The sequence below is a fragment of the Cydia fagiglandana genome, chromosome 2, assembly GCF_963556715.1.
Source record: "Cydia fagiglandana chromosome 2, ilCydFagi1.1, whole genome shotgun sequence".
Lineage (NCBI taxonomy): Eukaryota > Metazoa > Arthropoda > Insecta > Lepidoptera > Tortricidae > Cydia > Cydia fagiglandana.
This window is the reverse complement of record NC_085933.1, coordinates 6,692,491-6,715,893: the sequence shown is the minus strand read 5'-3', so window position 1 is coordinate 6,715,893 and position 23,403 is coordinate 6,692,491. Positions and strand designations below refer to the sequence as shown.

General features: G+C 35.1%; 1 protein-coding gene across 5 annotated transcripts in view; it reads left to right on the top strand.

The window, feature by feature from the left end:
- LOC134674822 (homeotic protein antennapedia-like) overlaps positions 1-23,403 on the top strand; it is a 238,640-nt gene that overhangs the window by 130,847 nt on the left and 84,390 nt on the right. Inside the window, exon 1 of one of the 5 annotated variants that reach the window (XM_063533003.1) lies at positions 922-938. The exons of 3 other annotated variants lie outside the window; for them this stretch is intronic. The gene's annotated coding sequence lies outside the window, so the exon portion shown is untranslated. Of the gene's footprint in view, positions 1-921; positions 939-17,479; positions 17,904-23,403 lie in introns of those variants that run through there. One more of the 5 variants, XM_063532987.1, reaches the window with a different exon arrangement.

Here is a 23,403-nt window from a genome sequence, read left to right as displayed (position 1 = left end):
ATATGACTGACTAATTAATCATGGAGCTTTTTACATTCCAATACAAAGTACTTTACAACAATCGTTAGATCTTCGTCTAAGCTAACTTACAGCGACTAAGTATGGTAGTGTCACTTTAAACGTCACAGTTTTATAGGAATTCCAAATTCTGTCGATTGCCAACTCGTTGCAGAGTTAGCTTGGACTGATATAGCGCTGAAATTGTAAATCGCGAACTTGGCAATGACACTAAAAAGGCAGGAGATAGGTGAAAACAATTCATGGCTGGACATACTATGTACCTATATCGAAATGGCCAGTGGCTTTAGATACGTATAATCGTATAATTATATGCCAGAATATGCCTATTTAGACTTGATGTAACATATTTTGTTTTATGTATATAGGTTTCACTTTGCTGACTTATTACTTTAAATTTGCTTGGGACGCCAATCAGTGCTAAATTAAATTCAAATATCGATGGAAGTCGCCCTTGCGTCTCGATGAAATTTCGTTACTTTTTCAACCCAATATCTTAACGTTATTAATCTTTATCAAAACCAACCTTAATGTCATAGATGTAAAGTCGTAAATTAGTATCACCCAACATACAAAATACGCCTTCGTGTAAGTAACCAATTGATTTATTATATTTGTCCTACGCTTATTTTATGATTGCTAGGAGGGTGCGTTCCCATTCAACTTTTTAAAACTGGGTGCTAGGCTTTTAGGCCGTAACTATTAGATCGTTTTAAAACGTTGCCATATGTTTTAAATGGTTGATGATAATTTTGATAAGAATTAATATGTATTACATAGTTATTTATGATGATTTTTGACATTAATTTATATTTATTAGTATTTTTTTGCATTTTGGTATTTTTCTTATCTAACTTCCATTTTTTTCTCATTTCAGGTAACTCTTCAAAATATTTCATCGCCCAGCTTCACTAAAATAGGTATAAAATACGTCTTTAGAAAGACGCGTTTAGAAGTCTTCAGCTATATATTATCGTGATTTAGTTGTACTTATAAAACAACTTTACGAAGTCGAAAAAAAGTAAGAAAGCTTATAACTCATCCCCTACTTACCCCAAAATCCTTCAGGGCTGTAAACGGGCTATGTTTCAAAACGAGACAACCCGAGAGGGTTAAAACGTTATGTTAATAGAACGAAAATCGTTTTCGAACTGTAAAAGCGCGCAAAAACTTTTTGATGGCATCCAGGCGAGATTACAGTACATTTAAAACTCCAGAAGCAACAATTAATTTTTCAATTTTACTGAAAACCGCTTTCTAAACGTTTCCTAACATGATAGAAAATCATACCACTCACCTATCTCCTTCCTAATGTAAAGGTTTTCCTATGTTTATTCTGAATTTTTTACATATACACGGTATCAGTTGACAAACATTTATGAATAGAAAGCGATGAATAGATATCTGTCTCCTTCACACTCGCGAATAACTTTATCAATCTTACACGAATCGAACAATAGCGGCGCATGTTTGATTTACTTATACAGTCGCTTAGTAGAAACATTACGGATAATTATACGCCGACCGAGTAGACTTAGTCCTTTCTGGAAATGGAAATAGAAAAAACGACTTCGATTGTGTAAAAGTAAGGGCTACGCAGGTCAATAAAAAAATGATATTTTAATAGTTTAATTCTTGTTTTGACTTAATATTTGCATCAATAATAGTGTAATCTGATATCAAGAAGTATTAATATTTAACATGTTTAAAACAAGTCTTTTATAAGAACATAAATAAGAATCCTAATAAAAAGGCGAGGTGTGTATAGTTAGTTACCAGAAGATCGAGGTATCTTAAAAACAAACAAGCACCTAATTTTTAAAAACTAGTAGGTATCTACCCATTGTTCCAAGAACCATTTAACAAAAAAATGCACGTCCCTAGGTCAATTTTTTCTTCTCTCATATGTAACTAATGCAACCTATAAAATGTATCGCTCATCATAAAACTTAACAAAGCTCCGATAAATTTTATCTCCTTCTAACAAACACAAATGTTACAATGACGGTCATCGCTTATACCTATCAGTAATTTTAGAAAGCAATTTCGTCTAAAAAGTTTAATCCATTCTAAAAAAAAAAACAATAGTTGCAACTACCATTACAACAAAAAAAAACGCATATCGAGCTGTCAATTGGGCAAATCCCAAGACGTCACGCTCGTGCTACACGTCCACAAAGCCGAACAGAAGTAGGAGCTCAGCTCGAGGGTGGGGCGGGGGGTGACTTGTATTGATTTAGTGCCGTCGTCGGCCCGAGTGTTAGGTGGGTACTGTCGCTTGATGCGCTTTCTTTATGAGGTATTGTTGCGTTTGAGGTAGTTCAGCGGTCAGGCGCGCGAAATTTAAATCATGGATAAGAGTTCACTCACGTGCATGCTAATGAGGTTCGCGGAGTTAAGAACAAAAGAGAAACATTATGAAGAACAAGGTGTAATATCCTTAGTTAGATTCAGATGCTTTGGTATTAACTGACGTCTGCAACAAATCCTGGCATGCCGAAGCCCGTCGGCCCGAGTGTTAGGTGGCTATCGCTTGATGCGCTTTCTTTATGACTTTTATGAGGTACTTATTGTGGAGCGGCTGTTCAGGGGTCAGCGAATTTTAAAATCGTTTATAAGAGCTCGCACTCTCGTGTGTGCTAATGATTTTCACAGGCTACTAATAACATTACAAACAATAAAAAACTATGTCTACTTATATAATATCCTAATTCAGTTGAATTTGATTGGCCCCTGGCCGCCTGCAAGGTATCTTGATATAGATTAGGTAGGAATTGCAACTACGAAAGCGCTAATGATTAGTTGTCTTTTATTGATGCGCTTTCTCTGAGATTATTTACGATTCAGTACATTGTGTCTATTTTACTATTAATCCAATTAACCTATAGGTATTTGATTTTGAGGCTGTCAAAGATCAAAGCTCGTTCACACCCAACGACAAATTCTCACTAAATTTTGCAGCTAAGTATACCGATGTTCCTCTTAATTGCTCAAGACTGTACTAGAACATAATCCAATATACCCCATCTCCAGCGAAGCGCTTTACGCCGCTGCACCGCTGGCGTCCCGAGGGGCCACGCAGCGTCGAAGATTTAAATGGATATTTAACTTCAGTCTCTGAGAACCTACGCTGTTGTTCTGAACGCCTTCTAAGCATTGACGCGCTTTTGAGTCGAGAAAACCAGCATACTTACATCCTAGAACAAGGCGGGTAGTTAAAGTTCAAAATTATACTGGTTATGAAGAGGCAATTGCTCGGTACTGGTCGGTCTGAATTGTGAATAGCTTCCCTAAAGTCTATTGCCTCTTCTTTCCTCTTTTTCCCAGTTTTTTTCCGAGTTGTGAAGCTTTTAGCAAATGTTTTTAAATCGTCTGGATTTTTAGCGCACCTTAAACTCGTAGGAAGTTTTGTTTTGTTTTCGTTTATTTGTAAAGAGGTCTAGATATATTTACGACGTTTGAATCCGTCTTAACTTATCGTAGGTCCGACTTCTTTAAATATTGGTTAATGTTTGTACCTACTGAAAGAAAAACATTTGCGAGTTCTAAGATTTTCAGGTTATCAAATTGTTTTTATAGGTAACCTTGTATCATCATTTTAAGGATGATGGTCACGTATATATGTATAGTTATAAGTAGTAGTATTAGTGAAACACTTTACAGTACAAAATAATATAGCGAGAGACATATAAGTATACGTACTTGTATAAGAGGGTGCTTGATCGATGTTTGCGATACATTTTTAACAGGTGCGTGTTGCAGACCCTGTAAATATGAATTATAATCTAACTAAATTAATAATTCTCATTTCGTAACTAATGAGAGTGCCCAAATCTGATTTATATGTTTTATAATACGGAAGTTATCATAAATAACGCGTAGTGAAAGTAGTCAAAGGAAAGCCGAATTACGTCGTAGTTTCGATTCTCAGGTTGCATGTATTTATTAGTAATTAGTACGAGTGTATAGTCGGGCTAATACAATTCATATTATACAACTTCATGCAACTTTATAGCTTGCTTTCGTTATTGGCGTAGGTTAGAGATGAAACAGAGACTAACATTGTCTATTTTTTTATGATATAGGTGGCAAACGTGCAGAAAAATCGCCTGATGGTACCATGTACCTTACATGTACATTGTGACAATTGATAAAAGCGTCTGGACTATAACCGCGAAAATCGAAGTTCGCGAATTGCGGGCATTTTTCTCTGTCACTCTAATTACGCCTTCATTGGAATAAAAGAGAAAAATCCCCGCAATTTGCGAATTTCGGTTTTCGCGGTAGCCCCTCTGGATGTTTTTAGTAGATTTACTGGGCCTCTATTCATGGCGCCTGCCATATAACGGCCTAATAGAGGTGATCTAAGCTCACTCTGCGTAGCATTTGTAATGACAAAGTATGGCAATGGCATTATATCAAATTTCTATGAAAATATGACGTTTAAGTGACTTGGAATTGGCTTAAATCAAGAAGGTGCAATGTTACCTTACAGGGACTCTATTGACGAAATAAGTTCAAGAGTGCAATAAGAAAGGGGATGATACCTCTGTGCTATACCTTAACCTGTGTCCGCATAAAGCATTTTACGATCCTTGCGGCTTGCTCGCGCGCACGTTTACTACCTGTTTCGGGTTCGCTTCCTACTTATTTTAATTACCATTTTAATTGTTTTACGTCGAGCGATAACCATCTTAGTTTTAGAAACACTATTGTCTAAAATCGGATACGAAAAAATGGTGTAACAAGCTTTTTTATCTTGGATAATTTTGTTTCTAAGAATATGGAAAGTAGGTGGCACCTACCTAATGTTTAATCTAATGTAATGTCTAATTTTAAGTTGCTGTTGCCTGGGAATTTAAATGTATGGAACCAGAAGATTAGACAAAGCAAAATACACCCTGCTAGCCTGCTACCCAAAATGCGTGTTCTTAATTATTCACCTATAGTTCGTTTTTTTTAGCATTAGAAAGAACTTGCAAGAAGGTAAGCGATCTTAACATGTCTTTTAATTAAAAAACACTTTTTAAAAATAAATAACGATTACTTATGAAAACAGAAGAATATAAATGATCGTATTAGATTCATAATTGTTACATATTTGCCGTAATTAATTTTTAAAATGTGTTTTTCAATTAAAAGACACATCAAGATTGTTTACCTTATTTCTAATGCTAAAAAAAACGAACTATATGTACTTATGTCGTTTTATAATGGTGAATTTATGTATGTACTTACGTACCTAGCTACCATATATTAATACAACAGTAGGAATAATAGTTACCGGAATGTATTATATACATAAACGTATATAATTATGTATAAATGCATATTTTTATATGGCTCGATAGTCTCAATACTGAGACATTTTTGACTCAGAAAGTACCAAAAATACCGCTCACTTTTTCCTTTAGAAGATATTATTATGATTTGATACGATATTTTTATAGCAAATAGGTGTAAGTTATTCTTCTCGATAGATAATTTATTCACTTTGCAAATACCTGTGAATAAAGTGGATATATTAAAAAAATATTCACCAAACTTGCGAAGAAGAAACCCCGAAAGCCTAAGAGAGCGTGTCACCAAACCTACTTAGTTTTAACTTATACGCCCAACTTTGCCCAGACAGGTATTTGCAATTCATACACCGCACCGACTCCACATTTGATCTTTTATTTATAACATTGCCCCAACTTTGCGGATGATAGTAAAACGGTTATGGAATTCCATTTGACAATCTGTCCTAATATGCTGATTGTTTTAAATGCAACAATGGCTTTCTCATGCTTAATTTTATGCAGCAATTTTACATTGTTTTGTTGTTAGTGTATACTTGTGGATAATGTTACTAATACGAGTATGTTTTTAACCAGAATTCTGTCTTTAAAACTCGCAAGGATTCGCAAAGTTATACTATAAAGTTTGTGAATTTGTTACAGTCTGAAATTGCGCTTGTGTATCCTGTTAATTTTGTATGACTACCTAGTTCATGCAGTAATATACTAAGATATATTATATTCTACTTATTAGATATATGTATTATCTCTAATTATCAAACATATTTAGGAAAATATTTACTACATATCTATCTATGTAGTAAATATTTTCCTAAACATATTTGCTTTATACCCGTCCCGAGATGTACCGAGTCCAATACCCATTTTACAATTGAATTAATGTAATTGCAAGTTATATATAGCAACAGAACTTTTATAACTAAAATAGAAAAAAATTATACCTTGTTATATTCAAAGGAACTTCCAATCCACGTGTGGTGTGCCCCGCACCTCATTTCCTTCTTTTTGTGATTTACACGACTTGAGTCGGATTCGGCGGGGCGCGCTGAAAGCTTTATACACCACATCTAAATTTATTAAGGATGTACCGACTAGTCGCCGACTAGTCGGGAAAGCCGACTATCCGGCCACATTTGTAGTCGGCGATTAGTCGGCGACTAGTCGGCAAAAATGGCCGATTAGTCGGCACTTTATTAGTGAAAGAGAACAGAAAAAAAAAGAAATCAACAGTCAATATTTGCCATATGTTTTGTGTCTATTTTAACAAAATACCTATTCAGGGTGCAGACGAAAACTTTTGTTCATATAATTTGGCCGTTTGATCGTCATCGTATGTTGGTGGGCTGGTGTTTTCCTCTCGTGTTGTCGATCTCAACTGATTCTCGTGTAAATTCATGGCCATGTTCTAAAGTTGATAAAATGATTTTATTATTATTCCGTTTTTGTTTTTTTTTTTAATGGTGGAGCCATGGGGAACTGTTAATGTTATTGCAAAATTTAGAGACTTATAAACAGGGCACGTTGCTCGTAATCTCGTAAAGACGCTGACCATAAGTGATAGGTTCTTAACTGGCGACTATGTACGGGAAATAGAGCCTTGGAAATACCTCCTACAAGTTATACTGACGGTCTGCTCAGGATCGCAAAATAAAAGAAATACAGAAATCGAACGAGGATTCTTGTGATAGGTCTTTGAACCTGTAGAGAACACCTTTTAGCTAAGCTAATAATACATATATGATGAATAGCGCAACCAAAGGAGCAAAACTATTGTTTTTCACCTGAAATTATACGAAACTAATGATCTGGCCGACTAGCCGACTAGTCGGCCGACTAATCGGCCATTCGAGCGCCGATTAGTCGGCTAGTCGGCTAGTCGGCCAAATCAATAGTCGGTACATCACTAAAATTTATATTATTTTAAACGCCTCCCCTAATTCTGCCACGATTTTTTTGCCTAATATTCTAATGGAAATGGATGACGCGAATGTTGTTTATTAAAAACATGAATATATTTGTAGTATATTTTGACAATGTAAAAAATGTAATGTCAAACGCTTGATGGGAATTTATGTTCTCACTATTATTTATGTTTAATGTATGTATTACTTATATATTTTTTAGAACGCTTGTAAGAACAATAATATCAATAGGTAATTTAAATTTACGATAAACAACAAATCATTTGAAATAATTATTTATTACGCATGAATGACGATTAATAACATGAGATCGTAATTACAGAACCTACCTCAAGCGTACCGTAAACTCAGGTACCTAGTTAGTCCATAACTATAACTATGGTCCCAATTTCAAGTTCCGGTAAAATATATGTAAATATTTTTCAAGTTAATGTTGAGCATTTTGGAAAGTCCATTAGTGTATCTAAACACCAAAATAAATGTAACGAGTACAAATCATAAAGGCTCGTTAAGAATCAACGTTAAAAACTAGACCATAGTTGTACTTAAGGGCTTTAGTTGCTTGATTTTATGGTAGCAGGTAGCACGTAATAATTATCCCACTCGAGAACAAAGTAAAAGTGAATAAGATTCTTTTTCCCGGTTAGTTTTCGCTCGGTGTGCCAAAAAGAGGAAAGAACCCACGTCAGCTACGTCTGCTATGTTCGGAGCACAGACCATCTCAACTACTAGACAATAGACATAGCATGTAAGATAATTGAGGTCATCACTTATCATAAGCGCTCCGACGGAGCACGACCGCTTATTTCAGTTGCGCCCATATAGTTCGTTTTTTTTTAGCATTAGAAAGAACTCCACAGAAGCAAGCGTGCAGTTTTCTCAGGCTCTTTAATTGTTAATAATTATTGAATTATCTAATGTAGCATGGTCAATGCATATAATTTACTTCAAATTATTACCACTAAAAGTGCCGGATTTGGAAGCACAAGCTTACTTCTGCGAAGTTATTTCTAATGCTAAAAAAAACGGACATAGTTACCTACGACCAGTACTCGTGCAAATTAAAAATATGTACAAAAATTAAGGTTTACGAGTGTAACAGGGCTGTTACGCTATAAATTGGTGTAGAATATAACTCGATTGTGCTGCTCTACTTAATAGGTACTTAGTAGAATTTTACAAGTAAGTAAACTTGGACCTATGTGTGGTGGCCTCTTCTTTGTAAATGCTTCATACTGCGGTGTCTGTGTAGTGTGTAATCTGTGGTTCGGGGTTTCGACAATTCTCGAGTGCTTCTTTAACTCAGTAGGTAAAAGAACTCACTGAAAACAAAACGCAGTATCTTATGTAGAACCCAGTCTTTGTCCCGTTCTTTAAAGATAACAGAGAAATAGGTAGATAGCCTTTCTGTTACTTGCTTATGGTAAAAGTAAACGTAGATTAGAGATAATGGTTTTTAAATAGATACACAACTTGCACTTAATGTTTGTAGAGAGTTGAGAGCTAAATTGGCCTGCAGGTCTGTAGGCGAGGCGGGCATTATTTTTTATCACTAAAATGAATATTTATCAGGATTAGTTTAGTATACATTTTATTACATTTTATAGACGTTGCGATTTTTTAATTTCTCATGTCTCTGTACCTAATATTTTTTATCTACGTACACATACAAATACCGTACAAATAAAGCACTAATTTTAAGAAGAAACTGAATTTAAGTCTCGAAATTGGCAACATCGAAGCAGCTATCACTTTCCGAGATTTAATCGTATTCCACGCCTCGACTCCAAAACTGACTTACTCATCTCGAAATGAGTTAATAATTCAATTAAAATTTCCCTTCGACTTGTCCTGGCTTGTTTCAAATTCGTATAAATCTTAGGAACCGTCGACGGAAATAGCACTCGGCTGAACGTAAATCTCGGTCTATTTGGGCATTCCTGGTCGAAAAATCAGAAATAAGCAACCAAGTGTCACTTCGGAAATACGAACGGTGTTTTACGAATTTAAATAAAATGCGGAAACATTAGTTAGATAAGTTTCATTAGAAGCTTGTTAGCGAAGGGATATTTCAAGTTTTCATTTTAAATTATTTTGATGGCCGTCAATAATCTACTCTACTATCTATTAGGGAAGTAAACCGTAAGCAAGTTAAGCTTTTCTGGACTAGTGAGGTTTACTAAGGTCATATATTTGATACGTTTTTTAAACCAAGTTAAAGTCGCAGTTATTACCTAGTCTTCTAGGAACTATATACTAGACTGTCCCCTATAGTTAATATCAACATGTGAACACCTCTCAGAACTATCAGTATATATTTATGATACTTGCATGCGTTTTGCTTTGAGTACAATTTTGCAAATGAAAATTCGACCCGGTGCTGCGCTAGTTTTATCCAGATGTGCAATAATTCTAATATTACCGACCTATCAATGAGCACACAAAAAATACTTAACCAATTACTATATTTTATTAATTTTCCACGTTGATATTCAATTCTACCGGCTTTTTACTGCTTAATGAATAATCTAGACCGTCTAGTGACCAATTTCCTCCGACGCCATTTCTCAATTAACCGGTTACTCTTTTATGATTATTCAAATTGGATGTCTAGGACATTTGGTTGCAGTTTGGTTACACGTGCCGTGAGAACGTTACTAAACTAGTTAGTCTACGAAATTGTGCAAATGATTTGTTGCATAAAGTAAAAATAGGTAAGTATATCTGTTAGTATAAATCTAGGTCATTTATAAAAAATATATTAGATTTCTTGGAGGGGCTAAGGTGCGGCGCGCAAACATTCTAGACACGCCTCTAAGGTCAAGGCGTTAGAGATCCGATATTTTAGAGCATCATGGCCGTGGCCGTTCTCATGTAACTAAGATGTAACTAGATGATGATGTAACAAGGATTCATCATGATCAATGTTTAAGAGCTATGCTCTTGTCGGTGGATTACTCCTTAGCGATTACTCACAACTCTTTTTTTTGCTGGGCCAGCCTTTTTAACTCCTTCGTTCGACACGACAGAAACTCTATTTTTTATTTGGCTGAGATAGGTGAGCCTGGACCTTCCTCTGCGTCTGTTCCTCTCAGTCTTTTAAAGAACAACAAGGGTTACCTAGGAAATATCTGATAGCGGCTGTAAAACACTCTTAGTTGCTAAGAGTCGAATCGAACGTGTGAAAAAAATTACATTGGATAGGTATCTATTAAATTCTGCTAATAATCTGGTATTTAGTTAATACTTCTTTGCGTGAGAACGAACCCGTTTCTAAACTGGTCTATTAAATTATTTGTTATCTATCGATTTAAATGTATCCGAGCTGTTTACATATCTAATGAGCTGTCCCCATTGATGATTTCGCACGGTGCACGCCGGGTTTATGACGGCGTATTTCATGGCTGGACGTCTAGCGGGACTTAAGATTTTATTGTCAGGATTTTATCTGTGATAATATGTTTTTTCAATAATGTTCCAGGTGTCAATAAGGAATTTTGTTTCTAGAATAAGAATAAGAAGAATATTTATTCGAAAAAGTGTGCGTGTGTGTGCGCGAGTGTGTGTAAGGCTACAGAGGTTGTTATAATTAGTGATTAGGTGATGACCTTCAACAGCATCTCAGTTTGATTGTAGTTAAGACCTTTCAACCAGTTCTTAATTAAGAATTTTGCTTCAAGAGGAGACTTTTCAGATATTTATTTATTTATTTAAACTTTAATGCACAATGAAGAGTACAAATGGTGGACTTAAGAGAAGAAAGATATGTTGCATACATTTACTACTTTCTATTAGTGATCTTATTACGGTCATGAAGACTAAATTAAATAGTGTTTCTTTGTAGCAGAAAGAATAAAACCCGATGGAATTTACGACTTCAAGTAAAGTTATGTTTGTTCCGCTGATATTATTCCTAAAATTGAGTGAAACGCAGTGGCAGTACCAAATTTATTCATAACCTGGGATGATGAATGTGTACAGCATAATTTTACGGCCAAAATCACAGTAAAAACATAATTGTAGACATCAAGTCAAGATTACACCGGTTATAAATTAAACGAGTCATAAATTTTTAAAGTAAACCCAATATAATCACGTGTCTTCACTCGAACAATCAGTCTTTCGCTATCTCAAAGTAAATTGAACAAGCAGATTGATCTAATTAGTAACCATTAAGCTTCTGATACATATTAATTAATCAGACCACATGCAATATAATTAAATGTGTAACAGTTTTCGAGCCGCGAACGGCGGTAGGGCGTTTGTAGCGGTGAGTTTAGCCTGTGTGATTGTGACGTCAGAAGGCAATGGATAAAAAATGTCATTACAGTTTGATTGGTTGCCACACATTGACAGATACACCTACAGTAGTAAACGAAAATGATGTCATGTGATATTTGAATATGTACAAAAATATAATTTGTTGGATTATGTGGGTAATAATATAAAATATTACTAGATAGATAGGTGTAACACAGAATAATCAGCCATTTCAAATATGTTCATTTCAACAAATAAACGCCTTGAAAATTGAGCGTATTGTTATTGAGGACCAGTGTTTATTTGGTAGGGTACATAGCTTCCCACCAACTATTACGTTAGTTGATTGTATGGATTTAGGTGTAACAGAGTAATTTAATCAAATCTAAACCAGCGAACATTGCAAGCCCAATCAAATCATTGCTCAAAGATAAAATAAGATAAGATAGAGTAATTAAATAAAATGCAGTAGCGACTTCAGTTAGCAAGTAAACGAGGCCTGCGCCTGCGGTCTTTCCTTAATGACGGGCATTAGTCGGTCTCTTAAGTATGATAAACAAATTGACCGATAATTGTTACGCTATTAAGCTATTGTTTTCGTTATTAAGAGTACGTTCAAAACAGTAATTTTTAATTATGAGCGAAGTAAACGCAAATTATCGTAATCACAATCAGGATTAATAATTATGCAATTTTTTTAAGCCTCGTCGGGCACATTTTAGTTCTAATAAATGCCTATTTTAAGAAGAAGAAATACATTGATTTTAACGGCACAACATACTACAAGTCAAAACAATCATAATTTGTAAATAAATGTGAGTATGCTATACTTACTTATAACTATATTTTTTAATTATAAAATACATGTTTAATAACACTGCGTGCGTTAATTTAATTTTCCTTTTAATTAAAATGTAAAATTCAAACACTTTTAAATAAACGAAAAAAAAAGCAATTAAATGTTAACACAACACTATTGCAAAAAGAAAATGAAAGCGTATTATCAAAGCGCTCGATAAAATCCAATCGATAAAACTATCGAACGAAAATCGAGCGCGGCACCCAGTTAATCATGTTGGCGCACCTGCCTGCATACATATTCATTAGCGAGCTATCGCTACAGTCGCTATCAATGACTGTTGCGGTGCGTCGAATATTGTGGCGAGTCGATTGAGGTTTGGTTCGAAATGTGGGAGGTAATAGTGAAATTGTAGTTTATAAAAATATATAACTTAGGTATGGATTTTTTTTAATGACATAGGAGGCAAAAGAGGGAATAGTCTCTGATGGTAATCAATTACCGTTGGTCATAGCCACCTACAAAACTAGAAGGGTTGCAAGTCATTTGCCGGCCTTTAAGATGGAAGCACGCTCTTTTTTGAAGGTCGTATCTTTTGAATAAATCAAATAGGTAAGTAATATAGTGTTAGTTAAAATTGGGACTTAGGTAGTGGACCGTACTGCTAAGTACAAAATTAAAATAGGTTTAAGTAGTTACTTTAGTTAAAATAAAGATAATAATTAGGAATGGGTGGGATGTTGATGCGACGATCATTGTCCCGATAGTCGTTTCAGTGAACGGTTTAATAGCGAAGAGTCTCGACCAACATCTCGAGAGACTCTCGCTAGGTGGTTGGATCAAGGGACAGATGCAGAAGGCGGTGATCTTGGACACGGCGCGGATAGTACGTCGGTTCCTCTCTCTGCAGCCCTGACCACCGGTAGCTTAGGCCTTGCCCCGCTGCTGGCGGCACCCTAGGTTAGGTTTTTTATAATGTGTTTATATGTATTTTTTATTGTTTTGTAAGTGTTTTTATATTTTACTTTTATATTCATATTATAACAAACCTAACTTAAGACGAAAGATAAATAAAATAAAAATAATTAGGAATTATAAAATTACATAAAACAACACGGAGACGATAATTATTCTTACCTAATACAGATAAATAATTATTGGTTTTCAAATTAACTCATTCTGATTCACCATATAAAACATTCACAGCAAAACTTTCCGCCAACAATCCATTTCTTGTTCGAGCACCCTTAAGCATTAATACATATAAAGGGGCAGTCAAATTGAATGCATCCCCACTCTGTCCCGCACGGCCGTGTGTATCGCCCTTTTGATTCGCCCTGACAACGCTACTCGTACAATCTATTCGATTGTGTCAATTTTAAATGGAATGTCGATCGAGCGACAGTTAGAGATTAGAAATAGATGCCATGTCTGTTTTTCATTTATACCTTGAAATGATAATGTCGTGATTGACTTGAAATTAACAACTTAAAGATTTTCTCGCTTCTACCTTATAGCGTAGTTCTATAAAATTGGTACTTAAATCAATCAAAACAACACGCAGGCAAAAGTATCATCAATGATCTGCCTGGATTTTTAGATGTTCCATAAATAATTGAGTACGTCCATTAAAAATCCATTCTCAATTTGTTTAAAAATGTCCGAGAAATATAGAGAAGTTTCATAATTTTTTTGACCTTACATACCTAACTACATATTATTCTACGAGTACTATTAATACAAAAGTAATAATCCTGATCGATAGATAGGTAGGTGTATAAAAGGCGATTAGGGTAACGCTTTATTGCTTCACGACTCGGAAGTAGAAAAAAACTCTTATTACAATTGAAAGAAAGAAACTAATTTGCAAAGAGCCTTCGAGCTACCTTAAGCCTCTGATATCACGCAACTGTATCGATTACTCCGTACTTTATTTATAGTCGTATTTCTCTTAGCGTAACGGACTCCAATCAAACCGGAACAATAGGAACATGCAAATAACACCAATTAGAAACAAAGAAAAATGCAAAGACGAATTCAATTTAAAATAAAATGAGATCCGACGTTCCTCCCCGTCCCGTGTCGATCGAGCAAAATTGAAAAAAAGAAAAAACCGTAGCACGGAATAAATAAAAATAGAGATCCCGCTACAGCGCAAGTCTCCGTTGAAATGAAAATAAAGCAAAATAGCTTTTTGTGGACGAAATAAATTAAAAAGTGTGTCGCGATTTTGCGAACAGCGTCCGGTGACGTTTGTGCAGTGTTCGCTCTATGACTATCATATTTTGTTCGTTTACGTTGTTTTATATGTGTGGGTTGTTGCATGCGTTCATTTGTTTGCTTTGCATTTTGCTCTGTATTGAATTTAGTGTAGCTTAGTTGTAAATGAACTCGATTTTAGAGACTATATTTTGTGTCCTTCACACTACGTAGGTCAAACGAGAAACTAAAAATAATTTATTATACTTACCTATTTGCCGGACATTTAAAGTATTGTCTTTTGTTGTATTTTACTCAAATAGGTAAAATTAAAGTATTGTTGCTGTTATTATTTTTTTACCTTTGAAAAATTTTGCTCTTGAGACTGTACTTTACCTACGGTTTTTTTAAAGGCTGGTACTTAATCATATTTATGACTCCTCAAGATCAATACTTTAGATAGATATTCGTCGTCAAAGTATTGCGGCACCCTAGCAAGATCTCCGAACATGCAAACTTTTAACGCATATTAATGCCCTGCATCGCCGATGAGTAGGCAGCGGGGGGAAAGTTTGCCAAATTATATTTGTGGGTCGTCACGGTAGCGGGGGGAGCCCTAGCGGCAGAAGGGCGGTGTGTGTTAGGGCTCCGGTGGCCCTTACAGCGGTTCGGACGCGGACAGAAACATAGAGGGGTCCTTTGTGTAGGGCTAGGGCGTATGTGTAGTCCGGACTTGAAAATGTGTAAGGTCATAATTCGTTTTTTTTTATTTTATATGGGAATTTTGGAAATAGAATATGTTATATATACATAGTGACATACTTAATGACTTTGAGTCAGATCTTCTTCCTCGCGTTATCCCGGCATTCTGCCACGGCTCATGGGAGCCTGGGGTCCGCTTGACAACTAATTCCATGATTTGACGTAGGCACTAAGTTTTACGAAAGCGACTGCCATCTGACCTTCCAACCCAGAGGGTAAACTAGGCCTTATTGGGATTAGTCCGGTTTCCTCACGATGTTTTCCTTCACCGAAAAGCGATTGGTAAATATCAAATGATATTTCGTACATAAATTCCGAAAAACTCATTGGTACGAGCCAGGGTTTGAACCCGCGACCTCCAGATTGCAAGTCGCACGCTCTTACCGCTAGGCCACCAGCGCTTTTTAATGACTTTGAGTCAGATGAAAAAGTAAATTTAGGATCTGATCAGCGTATAGGAGCGTATTCAAAATTGAGAAATCGTTACTTAACCTGCGAAAACTCGGTAAAGTATATTTAATACCTACGCGTTTTAAGTACATAGTTTCAAATGTTATATTTTATGCGGTTATTTAATTTGACACATCATAACCCTTTGCCCAATAAATAGGCTCTTAAAACATCGAAATACTAAAATGAATACAGTTTCTGTAGGTAGATATTAATGCTCTTTACTTATCGTGGTGTAATAAATGGTCAATAGGTAATTACTACGTAGCTACTCAAAATTTTGACAATAAATAGACTCAAATTTTAAATAAGGGCATTCTTTTGTAAGCTATAGACATAATTGTACATCAAAAAAATACAAAATTCGAACTTAATGCCTCATGGCGTTTTATCAGTCAACCATAGGGCCAAACAGAAAAAAGTCATGGTGGCTGCAGTGAGAAGCGTTTAGAACCGTAAAACTTATAATTAACTGTGGTCCTGACTACACATAGCGGTCATTTATAATCCGACCAGCACTTAAGTCGTGGGGGCAATCGGGCGCCACACATTCCCAACCTTTACTAGTTTTTAGTTTCGGTAGCTTCGGTAGTTTCGGTAGCTGAAACAAAAGTTACCGCGATCGGTCACCTTTCAGCGGCGCTTATCTTGATTTGGTCGGCTTTGTAAACGGCTTACTAAATGCTAATGAACTTAGCAGTCTAGATAAAAAGGTGGTGAATAATTTCATTGTGTTTTTGGAATGTGGGTAGGCTTGAAAAATATTTACATTTTTAGCACGAACTTAAGTTAACCTAGTCTATCTGCTCAAAGTTCTATAAATAACCGTTTCTTCCTGCCGCCTAATCTCCGTATGGCCTCTTCCAATACCTACCCAATTAAAAAACGTATTTAACTGATTTGCAAGACCGAAGTGATCCCAAAATCATGAGAAATTTAATAACTTCCCAAAATTAGCAAACCTTTGTTAATATTTGTCACTATCTAACAAACACAAATGTTAAAATAACGGATAAGAACAAACGACTATCAAGGGCTTGTTATAATATTAATGTTTATCTAGCTGTCAATGTTGCATATAATATGTATATAGTGTGTGCAACTTACCCATTATAAATCAGTTTTATATACTTTAATATAAATATTTGTTACATAGCATGGTGCTATGTTATGTTTCCTGGGAATATATCCTATTAAATACAACATAATGTTGATGAACGGCATTAGTGTACGATTCCCTGTCGGTTCCCAGAATGAAATCAGAACTGGGTTACGATTTATTGCTTCAATCACATGTAATCTCATACCAAATGTGCATCAGACACTTCTACGATTGTACCAGTCATTTACTAATTGTGTAGGTATTTGTGCTTAAAACAATAAAATATATGTACTTGCAACCCTATCATACCGTCGATCAAAATTCAGTGATAAATAAAAAAAAAATCATCCACACCACACTAGACATGAAATATCTTAAAAGGGATAAAAGACAGCACTATATTGTTTAGAACTGTTTACGTGCTTATGTATTGTATCTAGGAATAATAAGTAAGTACCTATGTACCTGCTTGCTTGAACGTGCGCAAAGATGTTCGAATTATTGTTTAATTTAACACTTATCCAATACCCAATACCTACCTACAAAGACAGACTCAAGGAAACCGTTAAGGCTACTATCCCAACAAAGTTTCCCGAAGAATTTTTAATCATTCTCGCTGGGCGGGCGGGGCGGGGGCGGCCAGGCCGCGGCAGTGCGCGCCCGGCGGCCGACGCGCCGCCCGCCCAGTCGCGACCGCGCCATGACACCACGCGCGACTCTCCGCCCGCCCGCGACAAACGCACGCGCGACTACGCGACTACTACTCCTGTAGCCTGCCACGGCGACCCACAAAACTGAATAAATTCGACAAATCATTCTCCTACCTGGACCACTATATAGACAAGTGTTTTCACAGTGTTTTATTATTTCGTGTCTATTATTTTCGTAGTACAAAAGTCTTGTAATTAAATTAGTATTTTTATTATAAAGTACAAAATAATGTAACATAATAAATTAGCAGCACGGTAGAGATTTTAGAATACGAATTAATACAGGGTCAGTTTTGTATGAATTCAATGTGATTGTAGTTTAAGGTCGCTTAATCGAGATCGGTTATTGTTCATAACGGAAACTGCCGAGACATATTTAAGGTAAGTAAACATAATTTGTAAGTGTAAGAAAAACATGAGAAATATGTAATATTTTACATTATTAAAGGAAAATATGACTAGCGTTGCCTATATATTACGGAAATTTTATACAAAAGTGAGTAATAGCAACATAAGCACATTATTCACGCGAATTCGCTCGCATCAAAACAAAGCGTAACAAATCATAAATATCAAGTTCTCAGTGATTCCCTCATATCAGCCAGCAGCGAGTGCATACGTATTCCGGTTCCAGAAGACAAGACAACTATGATTTAAATCCGCCGGCGTCGCTAAATCACGCGGAGCGGCGCGACAACACCTCGCCCCGCGCAATTCTCAAATTGTTTATCCCGCGCCTAACGATTTAAATATAGAACGAACAAATGCCGATCGAATCGAACGCAATTGTTTCGACTCAATAATGAAACTTAGCAGCAACAGCACTTGCTCGGTGCAGCGTCGAAACTTTGATTAATCCACGCTCTAATTTTGGAATCTGCAATAGCACTCTACACAAAGTTCCGAATTAAATTCCCAACTCCCACAAGATTAACATAAGTTAACTTAAATTTTACGAGTTTACCATGACAGGCGGAAGCAATGTTTTCTTACGACTATAAATATAAAAGCTACTCTATAAAACGGCGACAACGCGGCATGGTTTCGAACTAAGAAAATGTATACAAATTTGTATTCTCACATACACATTACCTAATTTGCAGCTTAATGTTTCATTAGCGGCATTCAAAGTCCATGGGAATTGCTCAAGACCCACAGAAAAAATAGAAAATAATACAGCCTTATCTCGGCTACAAAATAAACAATGACTTTTGACACGAAACAGTTTTAGATAACGCTCGTAACTCTTCCATTTCAAAGCAATTAGGCTTTTAGCCTTGTTAAAATTGATCGCTTACAGATATAATGTTATTAAAGACGATAAAAATAAAACTTTAGCATTATAACATAAGGAAGACAAAATGTCAAACATGTCAAAACAATAAACTACTAATAATAATTGGTTATTGTTTTACATTTGTGGTTAACTTTGAACCATTTTAATTTTTCAAACAAAATGCATTACATTTTTTTCTGGTCCAGGCTAATTGTTCATAACAACTGAAATTGCTTTGGCATTGTAAATCAATTTACAAACTTTTTAACACTACATTTTTAAGAAACCCTAAATCATATCGGGCTTTTGTCACTAGACAAAGAAATCTGGTCAACTTACGTCTTTTTATGGTATAACGGTGCATGTTGCGATCCAAAAACGGTAACAGTCACAATGCGAGTGAATGGTCTTGCGACTCTTGCGCAAAGTCTTTTTGTTCACGATATTTCGTGAATGCTCCAAACGCAAATTGTTTTTTTCTAACCGTTGCCGGGGTGGCCGTAGAAAGCGAGTCTTATTCATTTTTTTTACCCAAAAGAGAAATCTACTGAGATAAGAAATACTTTTAAAAGCATTTAGCTTCTTGGAATTTTGAGTTGCTTTAATTTCTCATAGTTGGTTAGTATTGTATGTAACGGGTTACGAGAATGTATATCGAGTATAGAAATAAATTAAATAGTCATTGCACTATGTTGTTAAAGGACAATAATTTCGAAATGGGTTTTAATTAATAAAGAGACAGTAAAGTATTAGTATAAGTTTCAAAACATAGTCATTGTTGGATCATATTATTAATATCTAAATATTTTGCAATGATGACATTCTTAAATATTTAATACGAACCATCCAAACATAAAAATGGTAACTGAATTATAAGGCTAAACTAACTAGACTTGTAAGAAAAATAAAACAGTTTCAAAATATAAATGCCGACCACACTATAGAACGATTGATATTAAAAGACATATGCGTAATTAACTAGCATAATCGATCAACACATTTCGCAACACCGTTATTAGGACCCTAATTAAATGTCTAATCTAACCTGCCCCGTCAAACTGGTGCGACCACATGTCATGCGTGATCTACATACGTTTGATCACAGCCATGGCCTGCTTTTATATATCAGATTTCCTGTTCCATCGTGTCTAAGCGTCATAAATGTCTTAGCAAATTTGATACACTTTCGAAACTTTTATAGCTTGTATTCAGCTATTTATAAAGACACCTTTTATATCGGCTCGGCTGGTAAAAGATGTTGTGGTTTAGAAGTGGGAGATATTTATTTATTTAAATTTTATTGCACGATAATAAAATGTACAAATGGCGGACTTAATGCCTTGAGGTATTTTTTAGATATCTATTTGATTGTACTTAATTTTAAAGTTGTTTACATGATTCGCTTTTTTACGACATTGTCGAAACGCTTTTCATTCAATGATTTTTGTTGACTGTCATATAATACCTCTATGTAATTAAATCACAACAAAAAATATTTCAAAGTAGTTAAGAAAAGTTGTTCTAAAAATAAACCAAAAAGATGAATGAACGAATAATTCAGTAATTAAAACATATAGCAAAAAAAAAGGAACACATTTTAAACTTTTCATTCAAACGTACCTACTTACCAAAAAACATTACATATTCGCACTTAAAAACGCGAAAAAAACTTAACCGCAACGGCAGCTAGTGCTATTTGTGCCTGGGCATGACATAAATCATTCTTGAAACGAGTAATTAAAATACTGGTCTACGCCAGAATCAGGCGTTCCGAATTTACGCCCGCCAGCCGAAAAACATGAAAGTGATATTGCACGGGCGTTCACAAATATGGAAATAGTGGACTGCAATTGAAATATTGTTTTGGATTTACAGTTGCGTTGTTTTTGGGCTGATGCGTGTTTTGAGGATTTGCGAATTAGGTGATGTCGTTCGGTGATCTGTAACTAACCCCACCGTGTTTTGTTTTTAAAACCTATAAGATATTTTACGGCTATTTTTACATTAAAATTCTGTCAATATATTTACCGAACCTATACCGGTTTGCATTGTATATTGATGTAGGTACTTTTAAACCAATAGTATAGATGCAAGATGCTTTAATATTCTAGAACTACTTACAAATTTAACATTTATCATATTGGATATACTGATTATCAGCTAGGTAATCGGAATAAGTAATCAACACGATTGAATCATTCGTTCGTGTGTCACACAATCATGATCGTGTTAATAGTTTACGACAAGTCGTTCGGCGTCAAAAGTGTTAATAATGAGGCACGGAAGCATCTTGTCGAGTGTTCGCCATCTTGGAAATTACAGGCCAAGTCCTATTTAATAAGCACTCCTTGCTATCGTAAAGGTAGGGTGTAATTTGAACGCTGGCAATTTTATTTACGTTTTTTTTTCTTATACCTAATTTAATTGCAGCTACCGGAATACATCCGCTATTTTTAAAAAGTTTACTTTTCTTTTAAGAATACTTTTCGTAAACTTTACTCTACTATATCTGCACATAAAAGTGTTTAAAAACAGTATTTTAATCATTTTTGATTGGTATTTAAATTTTTTCGGGGCATTCTACAAGAAGATTTACTCAGCCGGGGACAAAGTAGGTAGTACCTGCAGAAATCTGTATTATATACCATTGAATTTAAAGTTAAGTTACTCGTATCAATCGTTAACATGCCAAATATTAAAAAAATTGCGTCACGTATACAATACTTTTCTGGAATGCCCTATTCGAAATCACTTGTAAATGTTGCGATAAAGAGTTAGAAAGTGCAATACGGAAATCAATTGCTCTAAACGTCTGTGATCTTTTAAAGGGCCGTAAAACAAGCGATTACACTGTTATAATCTCAATATGCCAATTAAGGCCAGTTACGACTGTGTAAACGGCGCAACCGCCGTAAGTGCGTCGTAAAGCGGGATTTAATGGCCTCGGATGCCGAGGGATTCCCTGCGCTGAGCTATGAACTTTTACATGCAACCTTGTTAGGATGAACGATTTTTATATTATTATGGACAATTTGGCGAATAAAGACGTAAGTGTTGTAAGTAATTTTTTTGATGTTGATAGGAATATGAACGGATTTGTAGGAATAGAAAATACTTAATTGTGTTTTAGTAAATTTGGAAACATTATTTCTATCAATATTTTTTATTATAGATATTATTCATACTGTATATTTCTAAACTTATCTGTACGTTTACTGATACCTACACATTCACTCGGCGTGACTCGGGAAATGAATTAGAGATGCACTAGATAAGATATAGTAAAGATATGTGACGTTCCACGGCGAAAGGTACCATTACCCCGACTGAATATTGGAGCGGCGTTAATAATAAGCATAAGCGCCAGCTGCCATAAGGTACCTTTTGCCCTGGAACGTCACATATCTTTACTATTTCATATCTAGTGAATGTCTAACGGCGCGATATCTTAAAGTTCGAATCGCGCCGACTGATTTGATATAAAATGCAATATTTAAATGTTTTATGCATAATACCTTAATCCAACATTTACCTATTCCTAGTTAGTAGTTTGTAGTTTTTAACAATAATTATTTTTGTATGCAAATCAAAGAGTATGAAGTATGACATTTAAATCTAAACATTATAGACTATTCTGTAAATCTAAATTTTCTTAACATCTATGTAGGTGCTTTGTAGATGTGAGCGCCAAGTAAACTTTTATCACTGTAGACAAGATTGTCTCATAATGAAGCAATGAAGTTATGTAGACGAGTAGGACGCTCGCGTGACTGACGGTGGAATGCTTGTACCGAGATAACTATGCAAGACTTTATATATAATTTAACCACTTAGAACGACTTAAACAGACAAGTTATCGCTTTATTTGCTATGATTATTTTTATTACGGTAAGTATGGGTATTTTCGCTATATTAATCATATCGCGTAAAAGTATGAGTGATGAAAAAAAATTATATTATTTTTATTTTTCTAATGGATTATAAAAGTCAGTCATCATATATCAATATAATTAAATTGAGATATTTTTATTATACAAGCTAAATCTAGCTTATTCATTTATTGCCGTTGTAAATTTAATGAAACATGTATAACTTTATTTTTAACATAAAACTTCACGAAATACTAATTTTATTGCTGTATATTTTATGATGTCTTGTAAAACTGTGTAAATAATTATGTAGATATTATTCTATTCAATTTGAACTTTATGGTACAGTCAAGGAATTTAAATTCCGACCCATTTCGTACCTTGTCACAGTGACAACCGTATGAGGTCTCTAGCGGCTTTCATATTGATTGTCACTGTGACAAAGTACGAAATGGGTCGGAATTTAAATTCCTTGACTGTACTTCACAACACCATACAAGTCGCCTACATTTGATTATAATTATTATAGACATTTTGTTTAGACCCAAATGTATTTCTACAATGAATATTTAGACCACAAATCTTATGTCAATATCTTCAAAGTACATTCGCGAACGATTGTTAGCCAATTAACCCAGCCCATGCAAGTACCAAACTTTGCCAGTTTCACATCCGAGCCCTTTTTAACCCTTTTAAAAACAATCCAACCCTCTCACTACACACGCTTTTTACTTTC